This window comes from Mirounga angustirostris, unplaced genomic scaffold, assembly GCF_029215605.1.
Source record: "Mirounga angustirostris isolate CCGP_5_RB_7025 unplaced genomic scaffold, mMirAng1.0.hap1 SCAF_1, whole genome shotgun sequence".
In the NCBI taxonomy this organism is placed as follows: Eukaryota; Metazoa; Chordata; class Mammalia; order Carnivora; family Phocidae; genus Mirounga; species Mirounga angustirostris.
Window position 1 is genome coordinate 26,926,329 of NW_026991709.1, and position 24,099 is coordinate 26,950,427.

Sequence of the window (24,099 nt, forward strand, 5' to 3'; positions counted from 1 at the left end):
TAAAAAAAATTATATACCATGGCCAGTTGAAGGTTATTCCACTGATGCAAGTCTGGTTCAATATTCTGAAATCAATCAATATAATCTACCATAAATAGGCTAAAGAAGAATTATCACATGATGATACTGATAGATGAAGAAAAATTCAGCACCCATTCATGATTGAAAACTCTGACAACTAGGAATAGAGGGAAACATCCTCAATTTGACAAAGATCTTCTTTAAAAAAAAAAAAAAAAACACTATAGTTAGCATTCACTTAATGGTGAAAAACTAAATGCATAAGATCAGCAATAAGGCAAGGGTCTTCACTTTTACCATCTATTTGATTTAATGCTTTGAGTTCTATTCTAGCTGGTGTAATAAGGCAAAAAGGAAATAAAACATAAGATATATAAACACAATATTAATTAAAATCACTCAAAATTTAAACACTTAGGTATAGGTCTAAAAAAATGTATAGAACTTGTATGGTGAAAACTATAAAATGCTGATGAAAGAAACCTAAGATATCTGGAAAGACATATCATGTTCATGGACTGCAAGTCTCAATATAGTAAAGATGTCAATTCTTCTCAAATGGATATAAAGGTTTAATGCAATGCCCATCAAAATTAAGGAAAATTTTTGGTAGAGATAGGTAAAATTATTCTAAACTTTAGAATACTTGAAATGCAAAGGAAGGAACTAGAATAGCTAAACAATTTTGGAAAAAATATATTGGGAGGAATTGTCTAATTTCAAGATGTATTATATAATAGTACATTATTTAATATACTAATATTAAGTATAATATTATCTATCTATATAATAGTATGTTATTAATAACAAATATAACAATAGATTATTGTTTGATTGTAATCAAGACTGAGGTACTGGCAGTGAAATAACCATGTCAATCAATGAAACAGAACAGGGAAGCTAGAAATAGACCCACAGATATATGTCCAATTGATTTTTGACAAAGATGCAAAACCAATTCAATGGAGGAAAGGTAGTCTTTTCAACAAATGGTACTGGAGTGATTGATCATCCACAGGCACAAAAAGAGAGAGAGAGGACTTTGACTTATAGCTGTACAAAATTTATACAACCTATACAAAAATTAACTCAGAGTGGATTACAGACTTAACTGTAAACATAAAAGTATAAAACTTCTAGCTAATAACCTCAAACAAAATCTTTGGGATCTGGGGCTAGGTAGAATGTTCCTAGAACTGACACCAAAATCACAATCCATAAAAACTGATAAATTGTTTTTTGTCAAAATTAAAAACTTTTGCTCCATTAAAAAAAAAATCCATTAAAAGGATAAAAAGACAAGTTGCAGATTGGAAGAAAATATCTTCAAACCACATACCTGACAAAGGACAAATATCTAGATAATATAAAGAACTCTCACAATTCAACAGTAAAAAAAACAACAACAAACAATCCAAATGGAAAATGGGCAAAAGATAAGAAGAGACATTTCATCCAAGAGGATATACAGATGGCAAATAAACACATTAAAAGATGTTGAATATCATCAACCATTAGGAAAATGCAGATTAAAACCATGTGATATCACTACACCCCTATTAGAAGACCTAAAACAAAACAAAGCAAAATAGTGACACCCCCAAACATTGGTGAGGATATTGGATCACTCATGTTATTGATGATGAGAATGTAAAATGGTACAGTGACTCTGGAAAAGAGTCTGTCATTTTCTTTTAAAAACTAAACATAAGCTGGGGCTCCTGGGTGGCTCAGTTGGTTAAGCGTCCGACTCCTGATTTTGGCTCAGGTCCTGATCTCCGGGTTGTGAGATGGAGCCCCGTGTCAGGCTCCACATTTGGTGGAGCCTGCTTAAGATTCTCGCCCTCCCTCTCCCTCTCCTCCTCGCCTCCCCCACACCCCTCCCCCCCAAAAAGAAAAAAAAACTAAACATATGCTTACTATATGACCCAGCAATTTGGTTCTTGGGCATTTATCCCAAAGAAATGAAAATTTATATTCATGTAAAAACCTGTACATGAATATTTACAGCAACTCTTTTCGTAATAGCTCCAAACTGGAAACAGCCCAGATGTCCTTCAACGGATGAGTAGTCAAACAAACTATGATACATCCATAGGTTGTGATACTACTCAGCAATAAAGAAGAACCAAGTATTGATACACCCAGAAACCTGGATGAGTTCAAGAGAATTATGCTGAGTGACCCCATATTATGCTGGAACCCCAAAGTTTATATTCTATATAACTACATTTCTAAATTCTTGAAATGATAAAATTATAGAAATGAAAAACAGGTTAGTGTTTAAGGGTTGTTAAGGCAGGGGTGGGAGTAGGATGGAAGTGGGTATGACTGTAGAAGGGCAACATGAGGAATCCTTACAGTGATGGAAATATTTTGGATCTTGAGTGTATTCATGTCAGTATCTAAGTTGTGATACTGTACTATATTTTTCAAGATGTTACCACTGGAGAAAACCCAGTAAATAATACATGGTATCTCTCTGTTTTATGTCTTACAACTGCATGTGAGTTATTTCAAAATAATAAACAGTTTAAATTTTTTTCTTTTAAAGATACACCAAGGCATCTGTTTTTACTGGCTGTGTGCACTGTTCTTGTGTGATTGTCAAGAAAACTCTCCTGGAAAAAATCTGAATGTACTAGCTGATTATTGGTTTATTTAGACTTGAAATCCCAGAGTGCCAGTCAATGCATAATGATGTGATCAGCTAGGAAAAATTAGCTTGGGGAAATGTTCTAAATCAGGGGTCAGCAGACTTTTCTGTAGAGGGTTAGATAAGAAATGTTTTCGGTGCTGTGTGTCATAGGCTCTTTGTTGCAATTGCTGGACTCTGCTATTGGAGTATGAAAGTAGTCACAGACAATGCATGAAATGAAAGAATATGGTAGTGTTCCAATACACTTTATTTCTGGACAACAAAACTGTAATTCATCAGTTTTCACATACAAATAAGTTTGCTTGCTTTTCCAAATATATGTAAATATAAAAATCATTCTTAGCAAATAGACTACAAAAACAGGTCCTGGATTTAGCCCAGGGGCTAAAGTTTGCTGACCTCCCAGCCAAATCACTTTTTTGGACTCATCTATTGTCTCAGGATTCAGTTTCATTTCCTTTTTCTTTTCTTCTAGAACATCTTCTACATTTCAAAAGCTGCTAACTGCTCCCATTTAGGAATTCCCCCCAACGCTGTATTTCCATCTATGTTTTCCTTGTTCATGGTATGAAAGGATAAAAACACGAGTTTTATTGTTAAAACGCGGAGCATCGCACAGAGTAGGGAATTGAATAAACATCACCTTTTGTTTAAATTTCTTCATAATTTTAGTGAGAAATAATGCTGCCTTAAACTGTGCCTCTTTAATGATACATGCCCTGAGAATCTTTAAAAGAGGACATTGCATGAGCAAACTACTAGAAAGACTCGAACTTATTTGGACCACAAGTTGGAAAAAAAAAAAAGATACATAAAAAGGCAGTTAGGGTGGTGCTGTAGGATGGATAGGAAAGTTGTTCCTAGAGAAAATCCTAAGAGTTCTCATCGCAAGAAGAAACTCTTTTCCGCTTTTATCTTTCTTTTCTTTTTATTGAACCTCTATAAGAAGATAGATATTAGCTGAACCAATTGTGGTAACCATTGTACAATATATGTAAATCAAACCATCATGCAAGATGCCTTCAGCTTAAAGAGAGATGTATGCCAGTTGTTTCTCAATAAAAGTTATAGTTGCAGGTGTTACTTGCACAGTGGTGGTTGGGAGTGGGGTGGTAAGGAGAGATGGCATTAAAAAGCAGAAAAGAAAAGGAGTGCATGACAATAAAAAACAGATTGAAATTGTTAAATTAATTAAACAAGGAAGCCATTAAACTGAGGTGGCTTAATGTCTTAGTAGCCTTTATAAGCAAGCCCAAACCTAAGCTTGTAATGCCTCAAGGCACCCAAGGACGACCACTCATAAGCAGACACAAGGCTTTTCCAAATAAGGCAACTGCTTAAGCAACGGCCAATCAAATAATTTCTTGCTTTGCTTCTGTGTCTTCTCCATAAGTCTTTCCCCTAGTTCCTATTGGTGGAGCACTTTTGAGAGCTTCTACCGCTTTTGGTTTGGTGCTGTCTGATTTGAAACAATTTTTGCCCAAATAAATGATTAAAATTTTTAATATGCCTCAGTTTATCTTTTAACAAAATTAAACAAGTCAGAAGAAGATAAAACCACATCAAGCACAAAGTGAAATTTAAAAGCAAAGCCTACATGGGAGGAAGTGTAGTATACAATAACTTGTATATTCTTGTAGTCAAAATACTTCATTGAGGCCATGTGGGTGAAGGGGTAGGCTTCTAATGGAATTATTATTTTCATAAAAAAATAAGATTTTTTTCCCACAAATTATTCTTAAGGATACTATAGAATGCAGTTATTAAATCATATAAATGAATAACATTTTGGAGTCCTTAGACAATATTACCTAGAATTTCTTTAGAGAATTAGAATGAATAAACAAAGAACAAAGCCTTTTTTAGAATTAACTAACTTCAAATAATTACTAAAGAAAATTAAATTGATTATTATTTTTACCCTTATGATCAACTAAAAACCAAGGCACATTAAGAACTCAGGACCATTCATTATCTTTTTTATCAAATGGGAGCTGATGAAAACATTTCAATTGGAATGAGAGGTTTTAAATAAACACAATTTCTTAAAATACTATCCATAAAGTAAAATGAGGTATGATCATACTGATATGAGTTAATAGATACATATACTTAAAAATCATGTTAAAACCCTTTAATAGATAGATATGAATAGAGAAATATTAATATCTATTGAGCATTCTCAAATTATAGGTCTGGTGCTAAGCAATTTATGTGATTCAGTTGCTAACTCTAAGATTAATTTCTCTAACTTTTATGAGCATGAAGAAGATCATACATGTATAGTTATCTTTGCTGGTAAAACACTACCCATCACACATTGGGGAAAATAATGTGGTTTTTATTTTTTATTTTTTTAAGATTTTATTTATTTATTTGAGAGGGAGAGAATGAGAGACAGAGAGCACGAGAGGGAAGAGGGTCAGAGGGAGAAGCAGACCCCCTGCCGAGCAGGGAGCCCGATGCGGGACTCGATCCCGGGACTCCAGGATCATGACCTGAGCCGAAGGCAGTCGCTTAACCAACTGAGCCACCCAGGCGCCCGTAACACTGGTGTTTTAAGTGGCTTGGGGTTTTAACCATTACTTTTGCAGTAACTATGGAATTATACATTTCAGTTTTTATTTTTCCAAAATAGAGAACCTGAATAATGTGCAATTTTCATATTGCGTATTACCTAAGTAATCTTAAAATGCCTTTTTTGCTGTTAATTACTTCTGGGCCTCCTCAGATCTAGAAATTTGGCCTACAAGTAATTAGCAGATTCTTTTATGCTTTGGCTAATTTACAAATTTGGGGTACCAAGATTGTCTCCTGAAGGGAGGGCCTGAAATAAATTCATATAAGATTAAGAAAAAAAATCAAGCCCCCAAATTCAAAGTGTACATTATAAATGCTCTACTTTCTTGGGTCTTTTAATAGGTTCTAGTAACATATTAAGAGATTGAAAAGGTAAATAACATCAAGTTTAAATTAATAAATTTGGGTAGTTAAAAATGTTACAAACTGGGGTGCCTGGGTGGCTCAGTTGGTTAAATGTCTGCCTTTGGCTCAGGTCATGATCCCAGGGTCCTGGCATAAAATCCCACATCAGGCTCCCTGCTTAGCGGGGAGTCTGCTTCTCCCTCTCCCTCTGCTCCTGCCCCCTGCTTGTGCTCTTTCTCTCACACACACTCTCTCAAATAAATAAATGCGATCTTAAAAAAAATGTTACAGACTGGTAAAACTGTTGGTTATGTTATTAATCTTAAGAAGAGCATTTATCTTAGGGGCCCCCTGGGTGGCTCAGTCAGTTGAGCATCTGGCTCTTGATTTCGGCTCAGGTCATAATCTCATAGTCCTGAGATGGAGCCCTGCATCAGGCTCTACACTCAGCTCAGAGTCTGCTTAGGATTCTCTCTCTCCCTTTCTCTCTGCCCCTCCCCTGCTCAAGCTTGCTCTCTCTCTCTCCCTCCCCTAAATAAATAAATAAATAAATAAATAAATAAATAAATAAATAAATAAATAAATAAAATTAAAAAAGGAAGAAGAGCATTTATCTTAAGTATGTATGATATTTTATTTCCTGGCTTACATACAAGTGAGGCTCACATACTAAGCAGTCTTATAAGTCTGGCATCTTCCTTGAGCACTTAGTAGCTATGCCTTATATATCAACTAAGGTTTCATGGGAAGGAAGAGCTATAAGAACTTCTATTTAGCAAAATGGAAGTTTTTATTAGAGTTAATCAACAAAGTCATAAAGCCAAGTTTCTACTTAATAGGAGGCACCACTGGGGCTTCCTTGACTTGATATTAAATGTTCATATAACTTCACCAATTGCATCTCCAGAAGTAAGTGGTAAAGCTTTTGGAAACAAGCAGAGTGTAAGCCAATGGTGTCCAGTCAAGATCCAATCCCAGATCTGAGGCAATATTGGGAGTACTGCTGGGAAGGGCATGACTTCATTATTCCCTTTTGGCCACTGGATTATTTGACAGGACTGTTTCTCTGCAGTCAAGTGAATATGCCCAGTATAATGTAAGGATGCTTGGTGAATCAAAAACAGAGTAATTATTAATTAATGCCATCCCAGGAGGGTAGAGGCGCTTTATTCTACAATGTACAAGTGTCTCTGCACCTCAGTTTTCTATTCACCACATCTCTCCAGACCTTTTTCCAGTGTCTGTTCTCAATTACAGATAGCACATTCTACTTTTGAAGTCACATATGACCTGACTTTACCCTCACACATGTACTGCCTATTACTGATACTTTAAAATAATTTTGATTTCAGATAAAATTGCCCTCCACCTCCCCACTAACTTGTGGTTGTGCTGATGTAGTGCTATTCTTCAGGTCTGCATATCTTCTGTACGTGTGATGATAGATACTCCTTAAAAGGGGTGTGGCTGAAACCAAGAGTGGGCAGAATTAGCAAAACATGGATTATTCATATGCTGCCATCTGTAGCTAATTGCGTCAAATTTATTCCAGATCCATAATGGGAATTCTCCAGATTATTCCCATATTGGTGGTCTGAGTACAATAGGTTTTTACATCTCTCCAGGAGAACCAAATGAAAATTCCATGGGATGCTTACATTTGGAATCATGTCAGGGGCTCCAGAAAGAACTTACTGTTCATATTTTGCAAGCAATCTTTTTTCTATTATGATGTTAATATGAGTGACAAGACTGTTTTTTTGTTTATCAACAACCTTCATTTTGTGAGTAATGCAAGGATAATTTTATTCATATTACCTTCATAAATTAAGACCATTTTTATTTCCCAAAACACTACGTGTAACTAAAAAGAAATAGAATGGAAGTGATTTGTACATGAACTGAACCCACTTTAATCAGATCTTTTTTCTGTTGTTCCCCAATTCTTGAGCTAGAAGAAAGATATTACAGAACTATGGATTTTATATGACATTATGAGAGAATGGAATATTCCACATATTACTTTTCAAAATTGAAACTTTAATCCATTAACAAAACACAAATATATATATATATTTCTAGAAAACATTGTATATTTTGACTTACCAAACAGAACATATTGTCATAATTTTTGTTTTATAGGTAGATTTAGTTTTCTAGGTGTTGTTAGTATGAGCTTTGGTTATTAAGTTTTGGTTGAACATAGTGTCCCAGTTCTATAATGGAGCAAGGTAGGTTTTCACAAAAAAGGAAGGTACATCAAGGAAATGAAAAGACAAGCCACATACTGGGAGAAAATATTTGCAAAAGACTTACCTGACAGGATTATATATATATATACATATATATATGTGTGTGTGTGTGTGTGTGTGTATGTGTTTGTGTGTTATCCAAGATATATGAAAAACTCTAAAATTCAACAGTAAGAAAACAAACAGCCCAATTAAACAACAGGCCAAAGACCTTAACAGATACCTTACAAAGAAGAGGTACAGATGGTAAAGAGCCACATCATGTTATCAGAGAAATGCAAATTAAAACAACAATGACACACCACTTATACCCTTATTAGGAGGGCCAAAATTTGAAACGCTGATAACACCAAGTGCTGCCAAGGATGTGGAGCAACAGGAACTCTCGTTCATTGCTGGAGGGAAGCAAAATGGGACAGCCACTCTGGAAGACATTTTTTCTTACAAAACTGAACATACTCTTACCATATGATCCAGCAACCATGCTCCTTGGTATTCACTCAAAGGAGTTAAAAACATACGTCCACACAAAAACCTACACAGATATGTTTACAGCAGCAGGTCAGAGGGAAGGACAGGATGATCAGGCGCAGCACAGTGAAACTACTCACTATATTGTAACAGTGGTAGATGTCATTATATATTTGTCCAAACCCAGAGAAAGTACAACATCAAGAGTGAATCCTAATGTAAACCTCATGGACTTTGGGGGATAATGATGTATCAGTGTAGGTTCATCAACTGTAACAAATGCACCGCTCTGGTGGGGGATGTTGATAATGAGGGAGCTGTGCATATGTGGGTGGGCAGGTGGTATGTGGGAAATCTCCATATCTTCCTCTCCATGTTGCCTGGAACCGAAACCTGCTCTTAAAAAATCTAAAAAAAGAATGTGTTTCCTTAACTTGCCATAGCATCAAGTATTGTGCATAGTATAAAGTCAATACGAGTTTTCAAAAATAGACTGTGGTTATTTATCTATAAGCTACATGGTTTTTATATATTTATGTTTTATACTGTATTACATTTGTATTATATATATTTTATAATTTGGGTTTCAATAACTTCATTTATTTTTTTTTCTTTGTCAGGATGTCAATCTTTTCCTGTAAGGGTCTATGCCAACTCCTTATTTACTGAATTTAATCTGCTGTGGCTCAGAAATAAAACATAACCAGGACATTATAGTCGTGTCAAGGTTGCCATCATTCCTTTAATAGCTAATAAATAATGAGTACAGCATATGTGTAAGGTGCTATGCAACAAATAGGCCCATATCTTCAGAAAGCTTAAAATCTTGTGGAAATGATAAAACATGCCAAAAAGTTCTTATTTTTAAAGATTTATTTATTTATTTGAGAGAGAGAGAGAGTGGGGGGAGGGGCAGAGGGAGAGGAAGAGAGAGGATTCTCAAGCAGACTCCCTGCTTGATCCCAGCACCCCGAGATCATGACATGAGTGGAAATCAGAGTCAGATGCTCAACTGACTGAGCCACCCAGGCACCTCATAAAAAGTTCTTTAATATAAGGCCACATGTTTTCCCTCCAGCAAGTTATGACCGTTGAGACATAGATACCTTTAAACGTGGAATGTGATTGAGAACGGGTGTAAAGAGAAGGTTGGGTGAGGGGGTGAAAACAAAAACTAGACGAGCTTTATGTGGACCTAGACATTGATAGCTAAGTTAAAATCTGGAAAGTAAGAATAATTCTGTGACAGATTTCAAAATTCACTCTGTGCTTTAAGCATTACAAAAAAATCATATAATTGATGGGATGTGCGCTGCAAAGGTTGTCTGATAGCATGATGGCATTGAGAAAGCACCAAAAAAAGTAAGTATTTGGTGTAATATCTGTTCTAGCGAATCAATACCAAACTTCAGGCCAAAGATAGAAAAAAAAAGAGTTCAGATGCAATGCATATACATGAATAAAATCATTATTGCATATTTTGTTTGATTAGATAGTTCAAGTATGACACAAGGTAGACCTGAAGCCCTTGACTGTTTTCAAAATAATTTTGACGTTGATTTCTAACAAACAAACTGCATGCATTGCTTGTCCAAATGTGTTTTCTTATTATTTGAAAATGGAAAATGGTATGAAAAGAGAAGAATATGTATGTGTGTGTAGTGTTACTTACTTACAGTTAAATAATTAAAAGTATTCCTTATGACGCTTTTAATTTTAAAGAAAAGGAACATCTTATTATTTGTTATTTTCATTTCAACATAAGAAAGAAAAGAAACTAGATCCACAAAACTTAAAAGTAGTATTTACATATACTAAATACATACTTTGGTTAAAATAATAATCTAAAACTTAAAATAAAATCTGTTTTAGAAAACAGCTCTTAGCATAGTCAGAATTGGGGTCAGAGTTGACTATTTAATTTCACTTGCTTTATTCACAAACAATGCATCAATGATCACTGTGTTTAACTGCACATATTTGATTTTGATAATGGTGGCTCCTGAAAGATAAATTTCCAGGGTGTGGAGAATAGATCTACTTAACTATTCAGTCTGAGCTTCTGAAATGTTAACATGTGCATGTGTATATACAAAAATTTCCTACATATGTTGATCAAACATGGTCAATATGTTTTATTTCAAAAGATTTATTGCTTAGGTTATACTACAAAACTGTTTTTCCCCATATACATAATAAGCATCTAAGAACATATTTATACAGTTCTATCACTATATTTAAAAACTTATTTTATACTTGACCCTTCCTACTCCCTTCACTATCATTTGTCCAAATTACAGTGAAATTCCTTTCTTCAATAGGAGTAGTGAACTGCGGAAGTATTTTTCTTTCTACAGTTGCAGGTATTCATGCTTGCTAGTAATAGGGAAATAAGTATCAACTTAAGTCAAGGAAGTGCTTTTTATTTTTATTTTTTTAAAGATTTATTTATTTCTTTTAGAGAGAGAGAGAGAGAATGAGTGGGAGGGGCAGAGGGTGAGAGAGAGAGAGAGGGAAACTCAAGCAGACTCCACGCTTATCGCGGAGCCCGATGAGAAGCTCAAGCTCACAACCCCGCGATCACGACCTGAGCCGAAATCAAGAGTTGGAAGCTCAACCGACTGCACTACCCAGGCACCCCAAGGAAGTGCTTTTTAAAGACTGGGGAGTTGCTACAGAAGGAAGACTCACCACCATGAGCATACCCACATGTCCCTCTCATTTACCTAGGTTTCAACAGAGGCAGAAAAATGGTGTAGCTGGATGCTATAGACGACATTGCCCTGCTGACACAGGCTTGACCAGATATTCGGATGTCCTTTTTGCGTTGTGACCCTGGGTAAGTCATTTAATCAGTGTATGCTGACTTTCCCCTCCTTTGCAATAGGAATAAAGATAATAATTACCCTATTTGGTTATTGAAAGAATTAAGTAAATTAATTAACCTAAAAGAGTTAGAACATGTCTAGTACATAGTAAGCATTAAATAGTTAGCTACTATATCATTTTTTAAGCCTCTGAACTTCATGCCCAACTAAAAAAAATAACAAAAATCTATCTAGCAGTATTTCCCAGCAATATTTCTTACGAACATCAATGGTACAACCGTGATTGTACATTTATTTGATGCTATATTTTACAACTATCATTTGATAGTTATCACATCTTAAAAGTTAAGCAGAGCAGGTATTATTACTCTCACCTACAAATCAGTGAACTGAAGGTCAGAGTGATTAACGTATCTGCTTAAAGTAATATATCCAGGATAGAAATCCCAGCAACCCAGGCCATCTGATTCCTATCCAAGGGCTAATTTTCTTTCATTAGGCATGCTGTTTTTTTAAAAAAGTAAATCTTTTAGCTTGTTGTATTTTTTCCTTTCTGTTTCTCTCTCTCTCTGTCTCTCTCCCTCTCTTTCCTCCCCTCCTTCCCCCACCACCTGTGGGGTAATGAGAATAGGCGGAGGCATAGAATATGACATTATTTCTTCTGTACAATTGTGTTAAATATTTTTTAGTATTGTTTAGACTACTATATGTTGGGATGTTTTTGTTTTTGTTTTTTTGGAGGAGGAAGAATAAAATTCACTGAAAATAAGTAAAAGTAGGGGCATCTGGGTGGCTTAGTCAGTTGTGTCAGATGGTTTCAGCTCAGGTCATGATCTCAGAGTCCTGAGATTGAGCTCTGCGTGGGGCTCTACATTCAGGGGCGGGGGAGTCTGTTTGAGATTCTTTCCCTCTGCCTCCCACCCCCCCACTTGTGCTCTCTCTCTCTCTCAAATAAATAAATAAATCTTTTTTTAAAAAGTAAAAGTAAATAATTTTGGGTTTGGTGAATTCTGATTATCTGGACTGTTTGCTTTATGCAGAGAAGAACATGAGGAATGTGAGGAACGTTCAGAGTTCTGTTTTGAGATAACTGCTGAAAAAGCATTCAGTTAGGAATTCAAGTTGAATTATACTCTCGTCCAGTGTTATCAACATAAACATATCAAAAGATGTATTTGGTGATTATTTTCATCAACAAAAGGCCTACTTCTGTAAAAAGCATTTTTCTTATAGATTTTCCTATATAATCTTGAATCTTTGTAATTAAATTTTATTCCTTTCAAATATAGTTAAGTTATTTTTGTTAACAACTTCTCCAAAGATCAAATTATAAGAATAGGACCACATGCATGATTAAAGAGATTGTACTAACTTAAATGTCTGTGAATCTTAGATTTTACAAAACTCCATGTATCATTCTTAAATGGAAACGAGATTGAAACCTAAATCTAACCAATATTTATATGTAAACTCAGGTTAAACTTTCTTGCAAACCACAAATAACCGGTAGGATTCTTAGAGATTTTCAAACAAAACATCTATTTTATCATAATTAAATAAAATTTTATTTATTTAAAATATGTTGTCTGATGTTTCATTTTTTAAAATATTCATTAACATGTAATACAGGTTCACTTAAGGCAAGTCAGAAATCCAGAAACTCCATAAGAAAACACATAATTATCCTATTAGACTGCATTGCATACATCTAAAGAGTAATTACAATTTAGAATAGTGATGGAGAATCATCAATCTGGGTTTATTACCAAATTTTTTCTTTACTAGGGGAATAACGTATTTTCTGTTCTAATCTATATTAAATCAGGATAGTTGAAAAAGTCTTGATTTAGACAGAAAGTGTAGGTTCATACCTGATAGTTATCATGAAGACTCATATTTGGGCAAAATGTTATGTGTATTAAAAATAAAATTATGACACGCAAAGGAGTTGGAGTTTGAATCATGAAATTCGGCATCACTACCTAGGCTGTTGTTTTAATGACTGTAAATTCATTTATATTCAGTAATACAATGCAGATGAATTAGATAAGAAAAGTGGCTAAGACACATTGATTACTACAAGTTTCCTCGAGATAGGGAAGAGAACAGAAGCAAAAAATATTCCAAGAAGGATCAAAAGAGTAATATTTAATAGCTTGTTTTCACCAGGAGAACTTTCTGCAGGTTCTAAAATATGTAAACTGTACTGGTATAATCTTATCATCCTTTGCCTCTCTGAAGAAGAGTACACAAATGTGTTTAACCAACCCAGATCCTACCTCTTTGTTACTTACTTGGTTTAGAAACCCTCCTGAGGGCTTTTCATCCTATAATGACAAATATTTTTATTTATTTAAATTTGAAGGAGATTTACTTAAAAATATTTGAGAAGCTGAGGAGGGATGAGCTTCTCCCATTAGAATGTAACTCCATGAGGGCAGAGATATTTGTCTGTTTTGTTGACTGCTCTATCCCCGGTGCTTTGAGGAGTGTAGGCACAAAAGAGATGATTGAAAGATTTGTCAAACCAGTGAATATTGAGTTGTTCTCACTTGTATAACCAAGTTGTTTCTAAGGTGGTTTTTCTCCTTGGGGGAAAAAAAATTACTGTTTTATGTCAAAGTTTTAAGTGAATGTCTTTACTGACCAAAGGAATATTCTGAAAAAAATTAACAAATGTAGAGTCAGCTTTACAAAAATCATTAGTGTGTATATATGTATAGTCACTCATGCTCGAAATAACAGTTGCAGCAATATGAACATATTCCTAGCATCTTTCTCTATAGATTGCAATAGAGTATAAATGCAAAACAGCTTTTATTATTCTACAACATGAAAAAATGTTCTTTTCCATACTTACGGTATGCTGTGCATTTGTTTTTTTTTTTTAACAGACAAAATTTGAGAATAAATTCTCTGTCAGTAATAAACTAGACAGTATAAAGTTTTACTACAAAAAATTTGGTTATACTGTGATTTTGATGAGTATTTCTGAATCTTAAATTTACCAAACACCAGCTACAATGGCATTCCTTATTAAAAGTATGGGAAACACTGTGATAAAGCCAAACATTCAAGAGCTAAAATGCATCGTTGAATTGTGAATTCTCAAGAGCGAACATGGCATACACTGAAAAGATACATTTTCATGGGGGTATTTCATTAAAGTTATATTGTGGTTTTCACTAGTGATAATAAACCAGTAAAATGAATTATTTCACCAAAATATTTGCCTTGCATATGACTTTTCCATCATGGTATGTAGATATTTCCTATCCAAGCATTTCTTTATGACCATGTTTATGGTCACAATGTGGCAGACATCATCCACCCTCAGAAATTTGGGAGACCAGAGGAAGGACCATCACACTACAGAGCTGCACTGTGTCTCTAAAAGTTTAAGAGTATTTATCTACTACAACGTTAATAATGTACACATAGTGTACGTTGTAGTTTCTGGCATTTTCTCCCTTGTTCATCTTACACTGGCCATTTATTCAGTTGAAAAGATTTTGTGTAGGTGATATTGGGGGTGGCAGGAATTCTTTTTCATGCCTGATGTTCTCTTCATATGGAACAATCCAGCCTCTCTCCTTCTATTAGTCAGTCTTCACAGTGACCCAATCTTATTGACAGGTCTGCAAGAAAAACAGTCCATGTATAAATCAATCCCCCTTGCTGCCCTATTTTCTTGGGAGGCGACCCTCCTACCAAAAGAGCTATCAGGCAATAAAATGGGGCCTGTCCCACAGGGGAGACCTGTTTTTTCTAGGCTGAAGAGATGGGTAAGTTCTGATTCACCTGCAGAGCTAAGCTACATCCTCTAATCTAGTCTTTATCTATGATAAATGTGATATTTTGACCTTCTGTCTACCTCTTCTTTCCCATCCTTTGTCTTTTTTTTCATGGTTGGTTCAGAACTCAAGGGAGGCCAGCCTGTAGGGTATGTTTTTATCAGATATTTTAAATTAAGACACTTAGCCATTGAAGAAAAATCAACATGTGGAATTTTGCTTCACTTGCAATTTGAAGTAGATTCAATTTGCGGTTATGAATTAGTCTATCTTCCATATGCTCTCTTTACATAATTCTTAGTATTGTTTATTCCTTAATGTGTCACTTAGGCCACAGAAAATTTCCTGCGAATCCTTTTTAGCAGTACTGAGTACATAACTGACGCTTCTCTTCATACATGAATATTACTGATCAATCATTAGCAAGCAGATAACAGTGTGTAGTTGGGGACTTTTTCCAGGCATGCTGTTGGAGTTACTTTCTCTTGTCCAATTTCCTTATGGTCAGTGGCATGCAACGATGAGATAGTTGGCCTGAGTTTGAACTGTAGTCTGTAACTCAGGAAGAGAGCAAACCTCACCAGCCCCCATGGGCATCAAACCCAGGCTTCGGCCTCATTAGCTCCATGATTCAACCAACTGAGCAACTGTGGTTGCACAGATGCACAGTTATTATCAACTGCTGATTCCACTTCTTGAGGACTATGGGTTGACAAACTGTATCAAAATGTATGTAGGATAAACTCAGATGTGTTGTATGAAATCTATTTGCAAAGTAAAAAAAAAAATCATTGTCTTTTCCTTTTCTTCAGAAATCTTAACAATTGTGGTAACTGTATCCAAATAGAATATTGACCCAGAATAAAAAAATATACCAATGCCTCCCTTCCCTTCATCCCCCCATTCCACACACACTCACACATGCACATAAATGGGCACAAACGTCCAGTGGCACCTAGAGGCTCTCCTGTGGATACCCAGTATTCTATGGCTACACCAACAAAATGGTTTTGGCAGTTCTCTTAGCCCTTACTACCCATTTCTCTTCTGTACCAAGCAGTTCCCTAATCTTTTGCAAAGGTCTTCATCCTCCTTGGTTCACTCACTCACTCCCCGTCTTTTATTTCTCTTCTCTGCTTTCTTTCTTCCTACTATACTGGACTGATGGGAAAAATTCTTTTTATGATGGCCTATATAATCTCTTGGAAAAAAAAAAGCAGTAAACCCAAATAAACCTAGCAAAATATTTTTCCCAATTAAAAATGATTACCGATTGTGTCCTGAGAATACACAACCTGTGATTAGCAAATAAATTTTATTATTAATTATATTATTAAACTATCTTAACAAACAAATGAAAAATCCTAACTGCTAGCTTCATGATGATTAAGCTACTTGGAACATCCGCGCTGCATTTTAAGTGGTTAATCACAGGCAAAAACTCCATGTACTCCCAGAAGTTCCTTTTTCCTATTTTGTTCTCTGTTGGTAAGACAAAGAAATACTTGTGCCTTTTAGAGCTCAAGAAACATATAAGATTCTTTTTTTCTGGCACTCTCCAAATGAAAACTGAATTATGATACAAGAAGTTCCAACCTGCCTGTTTAAGTATAGTTTCTCACACTGACTTTTTTTATTTATATGAACTTTTCTCACGGAAATAAATTATTTATCTAAGCAATTTTTAGATAAACTTCATGCTCATGTATTTTAGAGTAAGAATTTTAAGTCCCTGGTTTGAATCTACCCCAACTTGACTTGTATTAATTCAGCATAGTTACAATTTTTAAAAATAGATCTACTTTAAGGCTTTATCTAAAATAGCTACTTCATTTTTTTTTTCTTTGAGTATGGTGCAATCTGGTGCAATCAATTCTTGGTCTTTGCATTTTGATTTAATATCTTAAGTAGCTTTATACTTGTCTACTCAATAGTGTTCATTTCCTGAAGTAGTCATCAAAAATATCAAAACACTTATTAAATATTGTCATACATTTTTTTCATCATTTGCTATTTTTGGTATCATAAGAAGCTTGCGATGCCTTTCTGCTCCATGATTCTGGCACAATTTCCCTTTTGCCATCTTCATGTTACCATTGAAACTATTTACAATTTTTCTTCATCATAAACAAGGAAGTCTTGTCTCTTCTCTAAGTAGGTAATTGCCACATTGACGTTTTAATTATCACTGTATCTCACTATATCTGCAAAATAAAATTAGATAAATTGGCCCCAAACAGTAAACTATATAATTGAAATCTACTTTTCCCCCTAAGTGTTTTAGGCATTTTAGGGCCAAGGACAACTAGGCTACCTGTCAGGATCCTACCAAAGCCCTAATTCAGACAAGTACAGCTTCGAAAATGAAATGTTATCCTCTCCCTTTAAAAATGAAAGGTCTGCATCTACCCAAGCAAATTCCTGGAGATTTTCAAACATGGGTCACTAATGTCCAAAATAGAAGTTGCAACCACAGGGTTCAAAGAGCCCTAAAAAATACTCACTTCAGTAAATAAAATTCACACAATATTTTACTTACATCTCTATAACTCTTCCGTGATTGACAACATAGAAATAATAGGTAGCAATATACACAGGTCATGAGCTGTGAGTTACTACACTTTAACCTATAAATATGTTATGTAAATAACATTCTTTGAGGGGGGCAGTACAAATATCAAATATAAATGAATAGATACACAGAGACTTGGTATTAAAGGTCTACAAATATCCAAGGGGAAAAGCATATTTAAAACAATCTTTTGAGCAATCAAAACAGCTTATTTGGATCACTTAATTGTCAATTTATTGATATGAAAAAATCAGTTATTGAAGCACCAGGGCAAATGGAACTGATACAATATATTGCTGATACAATATATACATAGAACACCGATATGTCAAAACCATCTTATATTGACCCCCTTAGTCAGGGTAGAGTCTGCATAGCAAAAGCTAGTGTACATGGTTAAGGCTCTTTGGTCCTGTTCTAAAATCAAAGCAACAACAGCAGCAATGACGATGGCAAAACAGTTTGTAGTGTTTATCCTCTCATTACAAAATGGACCTTATGCTTCCAATGGGCAGGAAAGAAAATGTCCCATTTTGTGGAAAGAATCCTCATGCTTGTTTTGCTGAACTCCATCTTATAAATGACCTCTAAAATGGCATTCTAATTGACAAGCACTATATGTTACTAGTTTAAAATGGGAAATATATTCCTTTATCCCTTGTAAGATTCATATAAGCATCAAATTCATGGCTTCATCAAATATGCTATTAGTTTAATTTGGAGCGTGCATTCTGATAATTTATAGAATTAGTGAAAAGTGAAAAGGCCTTCTTGGCTCAAAAAGAAATTCTGTTGGTTTAACTTTTTACCATCTTTCTGGCAGCTAGCTTACGTTCCACAAAAGATTGGTTCAGCTGCTTAGTAGATGGCATTTATGAAACCATAGGGGGATGGTACCCATTATGTACCTGCTAGCTTTTATTCCATAGATAGAGAGTCTTCAGTCCCGAGCCATCAAATGGGTCACTAACCCTTGCCAACAATCTCAAAAGTACTGGCTGTTGTTCAAACATCCTGGCTGTATAGGGTGTATGCCTGGTTCAACAAATTCTACTGCCACTATTGGAAAATACTTCAAAGTGCGTGCTCTTAGTGGATTCGTAATACTATGTAATACTATCTTTGTATAGACAGGACAATGTGGATTTTTAATAATGCCTTTAACTGAGAGAGATAAGGAATGCATTAACAAAACTATATTTTGCTCACAAAACTAAACCAACAACCTTCAGACCAAACATATGAGGGTAGTTGTAAGATTAAAATGGAGATATATAGTAAATTAAATGCCTCAGGTGTCCTCTTTGTCTCACGCTGTTCCTCATTGTCACCACTTGAAGCTAAAAGCTTATCACTCACTCCACACCTGCACTACAGTAACTTCTGACACCGGGTTGCCTCTTGTCTTTCTTCCCACCCTTCAACTGTCACCCATATATTGCACACTCCTTCCAGACTCAACCGTTTTAAACACTGCTGACATCATATTATGACCCTGCTTAAATATCAATTATGGATTGCCCTGTCAAACCACAACAAACAAAAACTTTTCTCTCTAGATGTAAACACCATACATAAACTGTTTCCATCATCCTCATCTAAATTTATTTACTGTGATTTACCAACAAATACTTCCAAATACCTCTCACTGTCTCATTAAAGATCACGTCCACTGGAAACTGCATTTTCTCATTCGGAAGATTCCCCTCACACAAAATGCCTTCTACTTGTTAACCTTGTTTCACTAACAAGTTCAGCATGGTCTTCAACATTATGATCCTGGTGTTTCCAAGGAGCACTCTCTTATTATTGCCACCATCATGAGGTCCATCTCCTTTCAACTCCGATATCCTTAATAACACTTCCTGGTAAAATGACTTGTATTATTCAAAATTCTTTTGTGTGTTTTAGACCCATTTGCATAATTATATCATAACATATTTGAGAAAAGGTACTATGTTAATTACTTTGGTATCTTTTTCTATGACAAAAACTATACTAACGTATTGTAAGCACTTAAAAATTATTGATCAATTGTAGTGCATTTCCACAAGTAATAAAAAATTAGAGCACTGTATTCTTGCCCACTTCTGAATTCATAAAGCATTTTCTCCTTGCTTTTTCAGTAATGGAAGTGGTTTTTAAGATATAACAAAATTTCTTTTTGCTATGAAAGTTAGAATGTGTAACATGGTACCAACATTAAAAGGTAAAACTCTTGTATATGATAACATGAATTTACATACATATATGGAAATTTCAGAACCACGAGAAGACATATAAATAAATTTCTATGTACTTAATTTCTGGTCAAAAATGTAGAAACTAACCCCCAAATACTACATACTATTTTGCCAGATCCTGAAAAATCAGTACAACTATATTAATGGTATAAGAGAGCTTGGCAATAAATACCCCTTTAATAATTCTTTATTAAAATAGTATTTTTGGATTTCTGAAGGAATTTCATTTTCTTTCCTTCTTTTCCTTCTTCTAGATTAAATAAGCTAGCAATTAAAGTTTTTTAAGCTCTGTGATCAGTAACAGTGACATACCTCATAGGTGATCGATTTTTGTTAAACTGCACTAATGAGTATTGGATAGATTTAACCATTTTGAAAGTTTTTTGTCCTTTTGTAAGAAATTCAGTTTATTATTTTTTCTACGCATTCCTTTAAATGCCACTTATAATTATAGAGGTAAGCTCCCATTGTAATACTTGTAGAATTATTACAGACATAAAGAAGTGACTTTCAAAAGTCAAAAGCTATGGCAATTCTTTTTAAAAAATTTTTTTATTATTATGTTCAGTTAGCCAACATATAGCACATCCATTTGTTTTTGATGTAGTGTTCAATGATTCTTTAGTTGAGTATAATACCCAGTGCTCATCACAACACATGCCCTCCTTAATACCTATCACCCGGTTACCCCATCCCTCCACCTCCTCCCTTCTGTAACCCTCAGTTTGTTTCCCGGAGTCCAGAGTCTCATGGTTTGCCTCCCTCTCTTATTTCTTTCCATTCAGTTTTCCCTTCTTTCTCCTTCGGTCCCCCAAAGATGCAGATGTAGTGAAAAGAAGGGGCACATGCACCCCAATGTTCATAGCAGCAATGTCCACAATAGCCAAACTGCGGAAGGAGCAGAGATGTCCATCAACAGATGGATGGATAAAGAAGATGTGTTTCATATATACAATGGAATATTACTCAGCCATCAGAAAGGATGAATACCTACCATTTGCATCAACATGGATGGAACTGGAGGGGATTAAGCTATGACAATTCTATTTTGTAGTTACTACTTTAAAATGCAAGGATCACTAGTCACTTAACCCAACCAACCAAAATAGCAACAAGGGATCCAGGAAAAGCTGTCTTAGATAAGATTTCTAATTTCTCTGAACCTCATTATTTCCTTGTATTCACACAGCTCTATCCTGTTCCTTCTTGCTTAATGATCTAATCTGCCCACCCTAACACTTTTGAATATATATATTATCTGTGAAGAGGGGCACATAATGAATATTGTTTTTATATTGCTAATATTAATATTGATAATATTTTGATAATACTGATAATAGATGGTTTAATAATATTTCAAATATTAATATGATAGAGAGATGCCTAGTGCTCTGGAAAGAAATGCAACTTAAGAGATTGTTCAAAACACAGAGATGGGAATTAAAAAATATGATAGTCTGTAGGAAATATAACGGAAAGGTCAAAGTCATGGGATGGTCTGGGGAAACTAGTGTGCATGTTTTTTTGTTGTTGTTTTTTTGTGGTTTGTTTTTGCTATAAGTAACATATATGTGCAAAGTAAAGAGAAGAGTTTGATAATTTATTTCCATGTGTGTGTTCATTTTAGCATTGTAGGACTATTCCCTGAAATATGATATTTTTCTCACTTCAAATTCAAATAAAGCAGTTTCTAAAAAACAACAATCCAAAAAACATGTGTTGTCTGCTTTTTTGTAGAATTCATGGTTACCGTTCATCTTTTATACCATTTAACTGCATAGGACAGGCACAGAAAACAGAAATAAATCAAGAAAACTCCATAATCTAAAATACACTTTCTTTTTGCTTCTTCAAACTGCTTCAGTGTTAAATTTAAAATTATATTTCTATTTTTCCTGCTCTTAATTTTCTATAATAGCTATTTCTATGTTAACATTAAAAAAGAGGAGAAGTTATACCAATACTTCTTTGTTTCATCTGCCCTGAGAAAAACAATCTCAATTAATGATGCAATACCTCACAGTCCCCTTTCTTAACCTGTATCCAGCTCAGTGGCCTTTTAATGAAAACCCAAGTTCAGTAATATGAAGGTATCCATTTCCCTGGAATTGACTACACCCACATTATCCCTTTAATAACTGAATATACTGGTCCCTGAAACTCAGATCATTGACTTAGTACAGTAATGAGTCTGTTTTCTTCCCCCAAAATATTGCACATAATTATATTCACGAATTTCATTTCGTGAGCTCTATTTCATACTCTCTCACATTAAGAAGGGCAACGTTTTGTTTTGTCTTATGAACTCAGTTACCATTTCAAAGTGTCAAAGCAGAGAGGATGGTGGCATCGGCCAAAAGACACTGTCCTTTGAGATGAGTAAGCTCTAGCGTCTTTGCCCCTGTATCTGCATGAATGCTCTGTTCAACTTGAGAATTTTTAAAAATTCATGTGCTCTAGTTAGTTGGCATCTTCTATCCCTCTATAAGAAAGGCATTTCTATGATTAAAGCATATGTATTGGATGCCAAAACTACCAACCCAAAAGTGAAAAATTAAAAAAATTGTTGGTGGGTTGTATTTTCATTTGTTTTTGGCTACAGGATTAAAAAATGGCCAGTTTAACTGAAGTGTTGATGAAGTACGTTGTGTGGTCCCAAATACTGTGGCTTGGTGCCATCTAGCCAGATGACTTCCCAGTACACTCAGGCTCTCAGACGTCTCCATACTCTATGACGCCAGAGACCATTTCCTACATAATATCTCTTTTCTTAATAAAGCAAAAGTAATTCATAGTGGTATAAGATGAAAGCACTAGAAACACACAATTTAAAGATGGAAACTATTACTTTTGTGAGAAATAGGAAAGGACTCTAATAAAAAACATTTGTCAAAGGTAAGGTTATAGATAAACACCACTCCAGATTGGTACTGAGAATTACAAGAGATTGAATTTATATGGCGAACATTCACTCAAATTTCATCTATTAGAGCTTCATAAGTTAGGAAAAGAGTGGAAGTGGGAAGAAGGTATTGAGAAATTTTCACAGTTTTGTCTACGCATGCTTATTTCATGCAAAGTTTTAGACTGCTATGAGGTCTAATCATTAGATTCAAGTGTGAGCTTTTAGAGGAGGGTGAAGGAAAAGGGTGATGGAAAAAACAGATTACATAGAAAAAGAGGAAAATTAAAAGAGAACAGAGATCAAAGGAAATAATAAAAGCAAGAGACAGGCTGATTAAAAAGGGAAATGCTGTTATACAGAAACCAAAAAAGCTAACAACACATAGCACTTAGGTTTGGCAAATTTCATTTTGTTTCAAATGGGAGCTAAAGCAAAAAATTGAGGTTTGAACTGTTGAAAAGCCAGCTTATGAAGCTTAGGATTTAATTTCAAACTCAGCTTTTCCCCATTTTTCTAGCATGGAGGTTTTCTTTTTAAAAAAGAGTCTTTGATCTTTTGCCTTAACGAGTCTGGTCAATATGTAAAGAATCAAAATTGTGAGTGTTGATGCCTCTATTTTGTTAAATCAAGTATTAAACATTGCACTATTTGTGTGGTCTGAAGACTATTGGAATTGTACTTTGTTTGACTGAGGTGTTTGAAGATTCTGGAAACAAAGTGCCTAACCAGAAAGGCAAAGTAAACCTTTTTTTTTTTTTTTTTTTGCCAGAAAGACATTTTATTTATTTTGATGAATTAAGCTGGATAATAAATAATTCTCTATATCAGAGTTAATCAGTAATTACATCTGATAAGTCAAAGTCATTAATAAATGTGGAGCCTGGTAACCCAGTATACAACCTAAGAATCTGTACTATTTTTCACTCTAAATTCAACTAAACCAATAACTAAACTTTCATTTAGTCCACTATCATAAATTAATAAACACTTAAAGAAATTCAAACTATCTAGGCTAGAGAAATAGCAAGTCTACTTCAGAGAGTTACTTTTAAAAAAAAGGCAACCCTAAACAATTTAAACATTACTGATTGATTTCCTATATATGGTTTTTATAACTGGACCTACTGCTGATTATTAAAAGGACTACCAGTTTACTGATCACTAGCTGTAAATACTATGCTAAATAAGATATAAATATACATATAAATGCAAATGTAAATATAAATATATACCCAAATGATACAGGTGATATTAACAGACAGAATAAAAAACTCATGATTTGTTTTCTAGTTTTTAAAGTTACAGCTTTAAATGCAAGCCAATAGAATTGATTATCAAATCAGCTGGTCTATTTTTCTAACAATAATTAACTTGTAAACTGAGTTCATATCTTGATTATTATGTTCTTAATTTTTTCTTTGGGAAGAAA

The 24,099-nt window shown here is 34.6% G+C and overlaps 1 protein-coding gene across 18 annotated transcripts in view; it reads right to left on the minus strand.

The window, feature by feature from the left end:
* The window catches only part of LOC123863282 (uncharacterized), a 691,187-nt gene that overhangs the window by 237,040 nt on the left and 430,048 nt on the right, over positions 1-24,099 (minus strand). The window contains exon 3 of one of the 18 annotated variants that reach the window (XR_010407907.1): positions 12,136-20,653. The exons of the other annotated variants lie outside the window; for them this stretch is intronic. The gene's annotated coding sequence lies outside the window, so the exon portion shown is untranslated. Of the gene's footprint in view, positions 1-12,135; positions 20,654-24,099 lie in introns of those variants that run through there. 18 annotated transcript variants of the gene reach the window in all.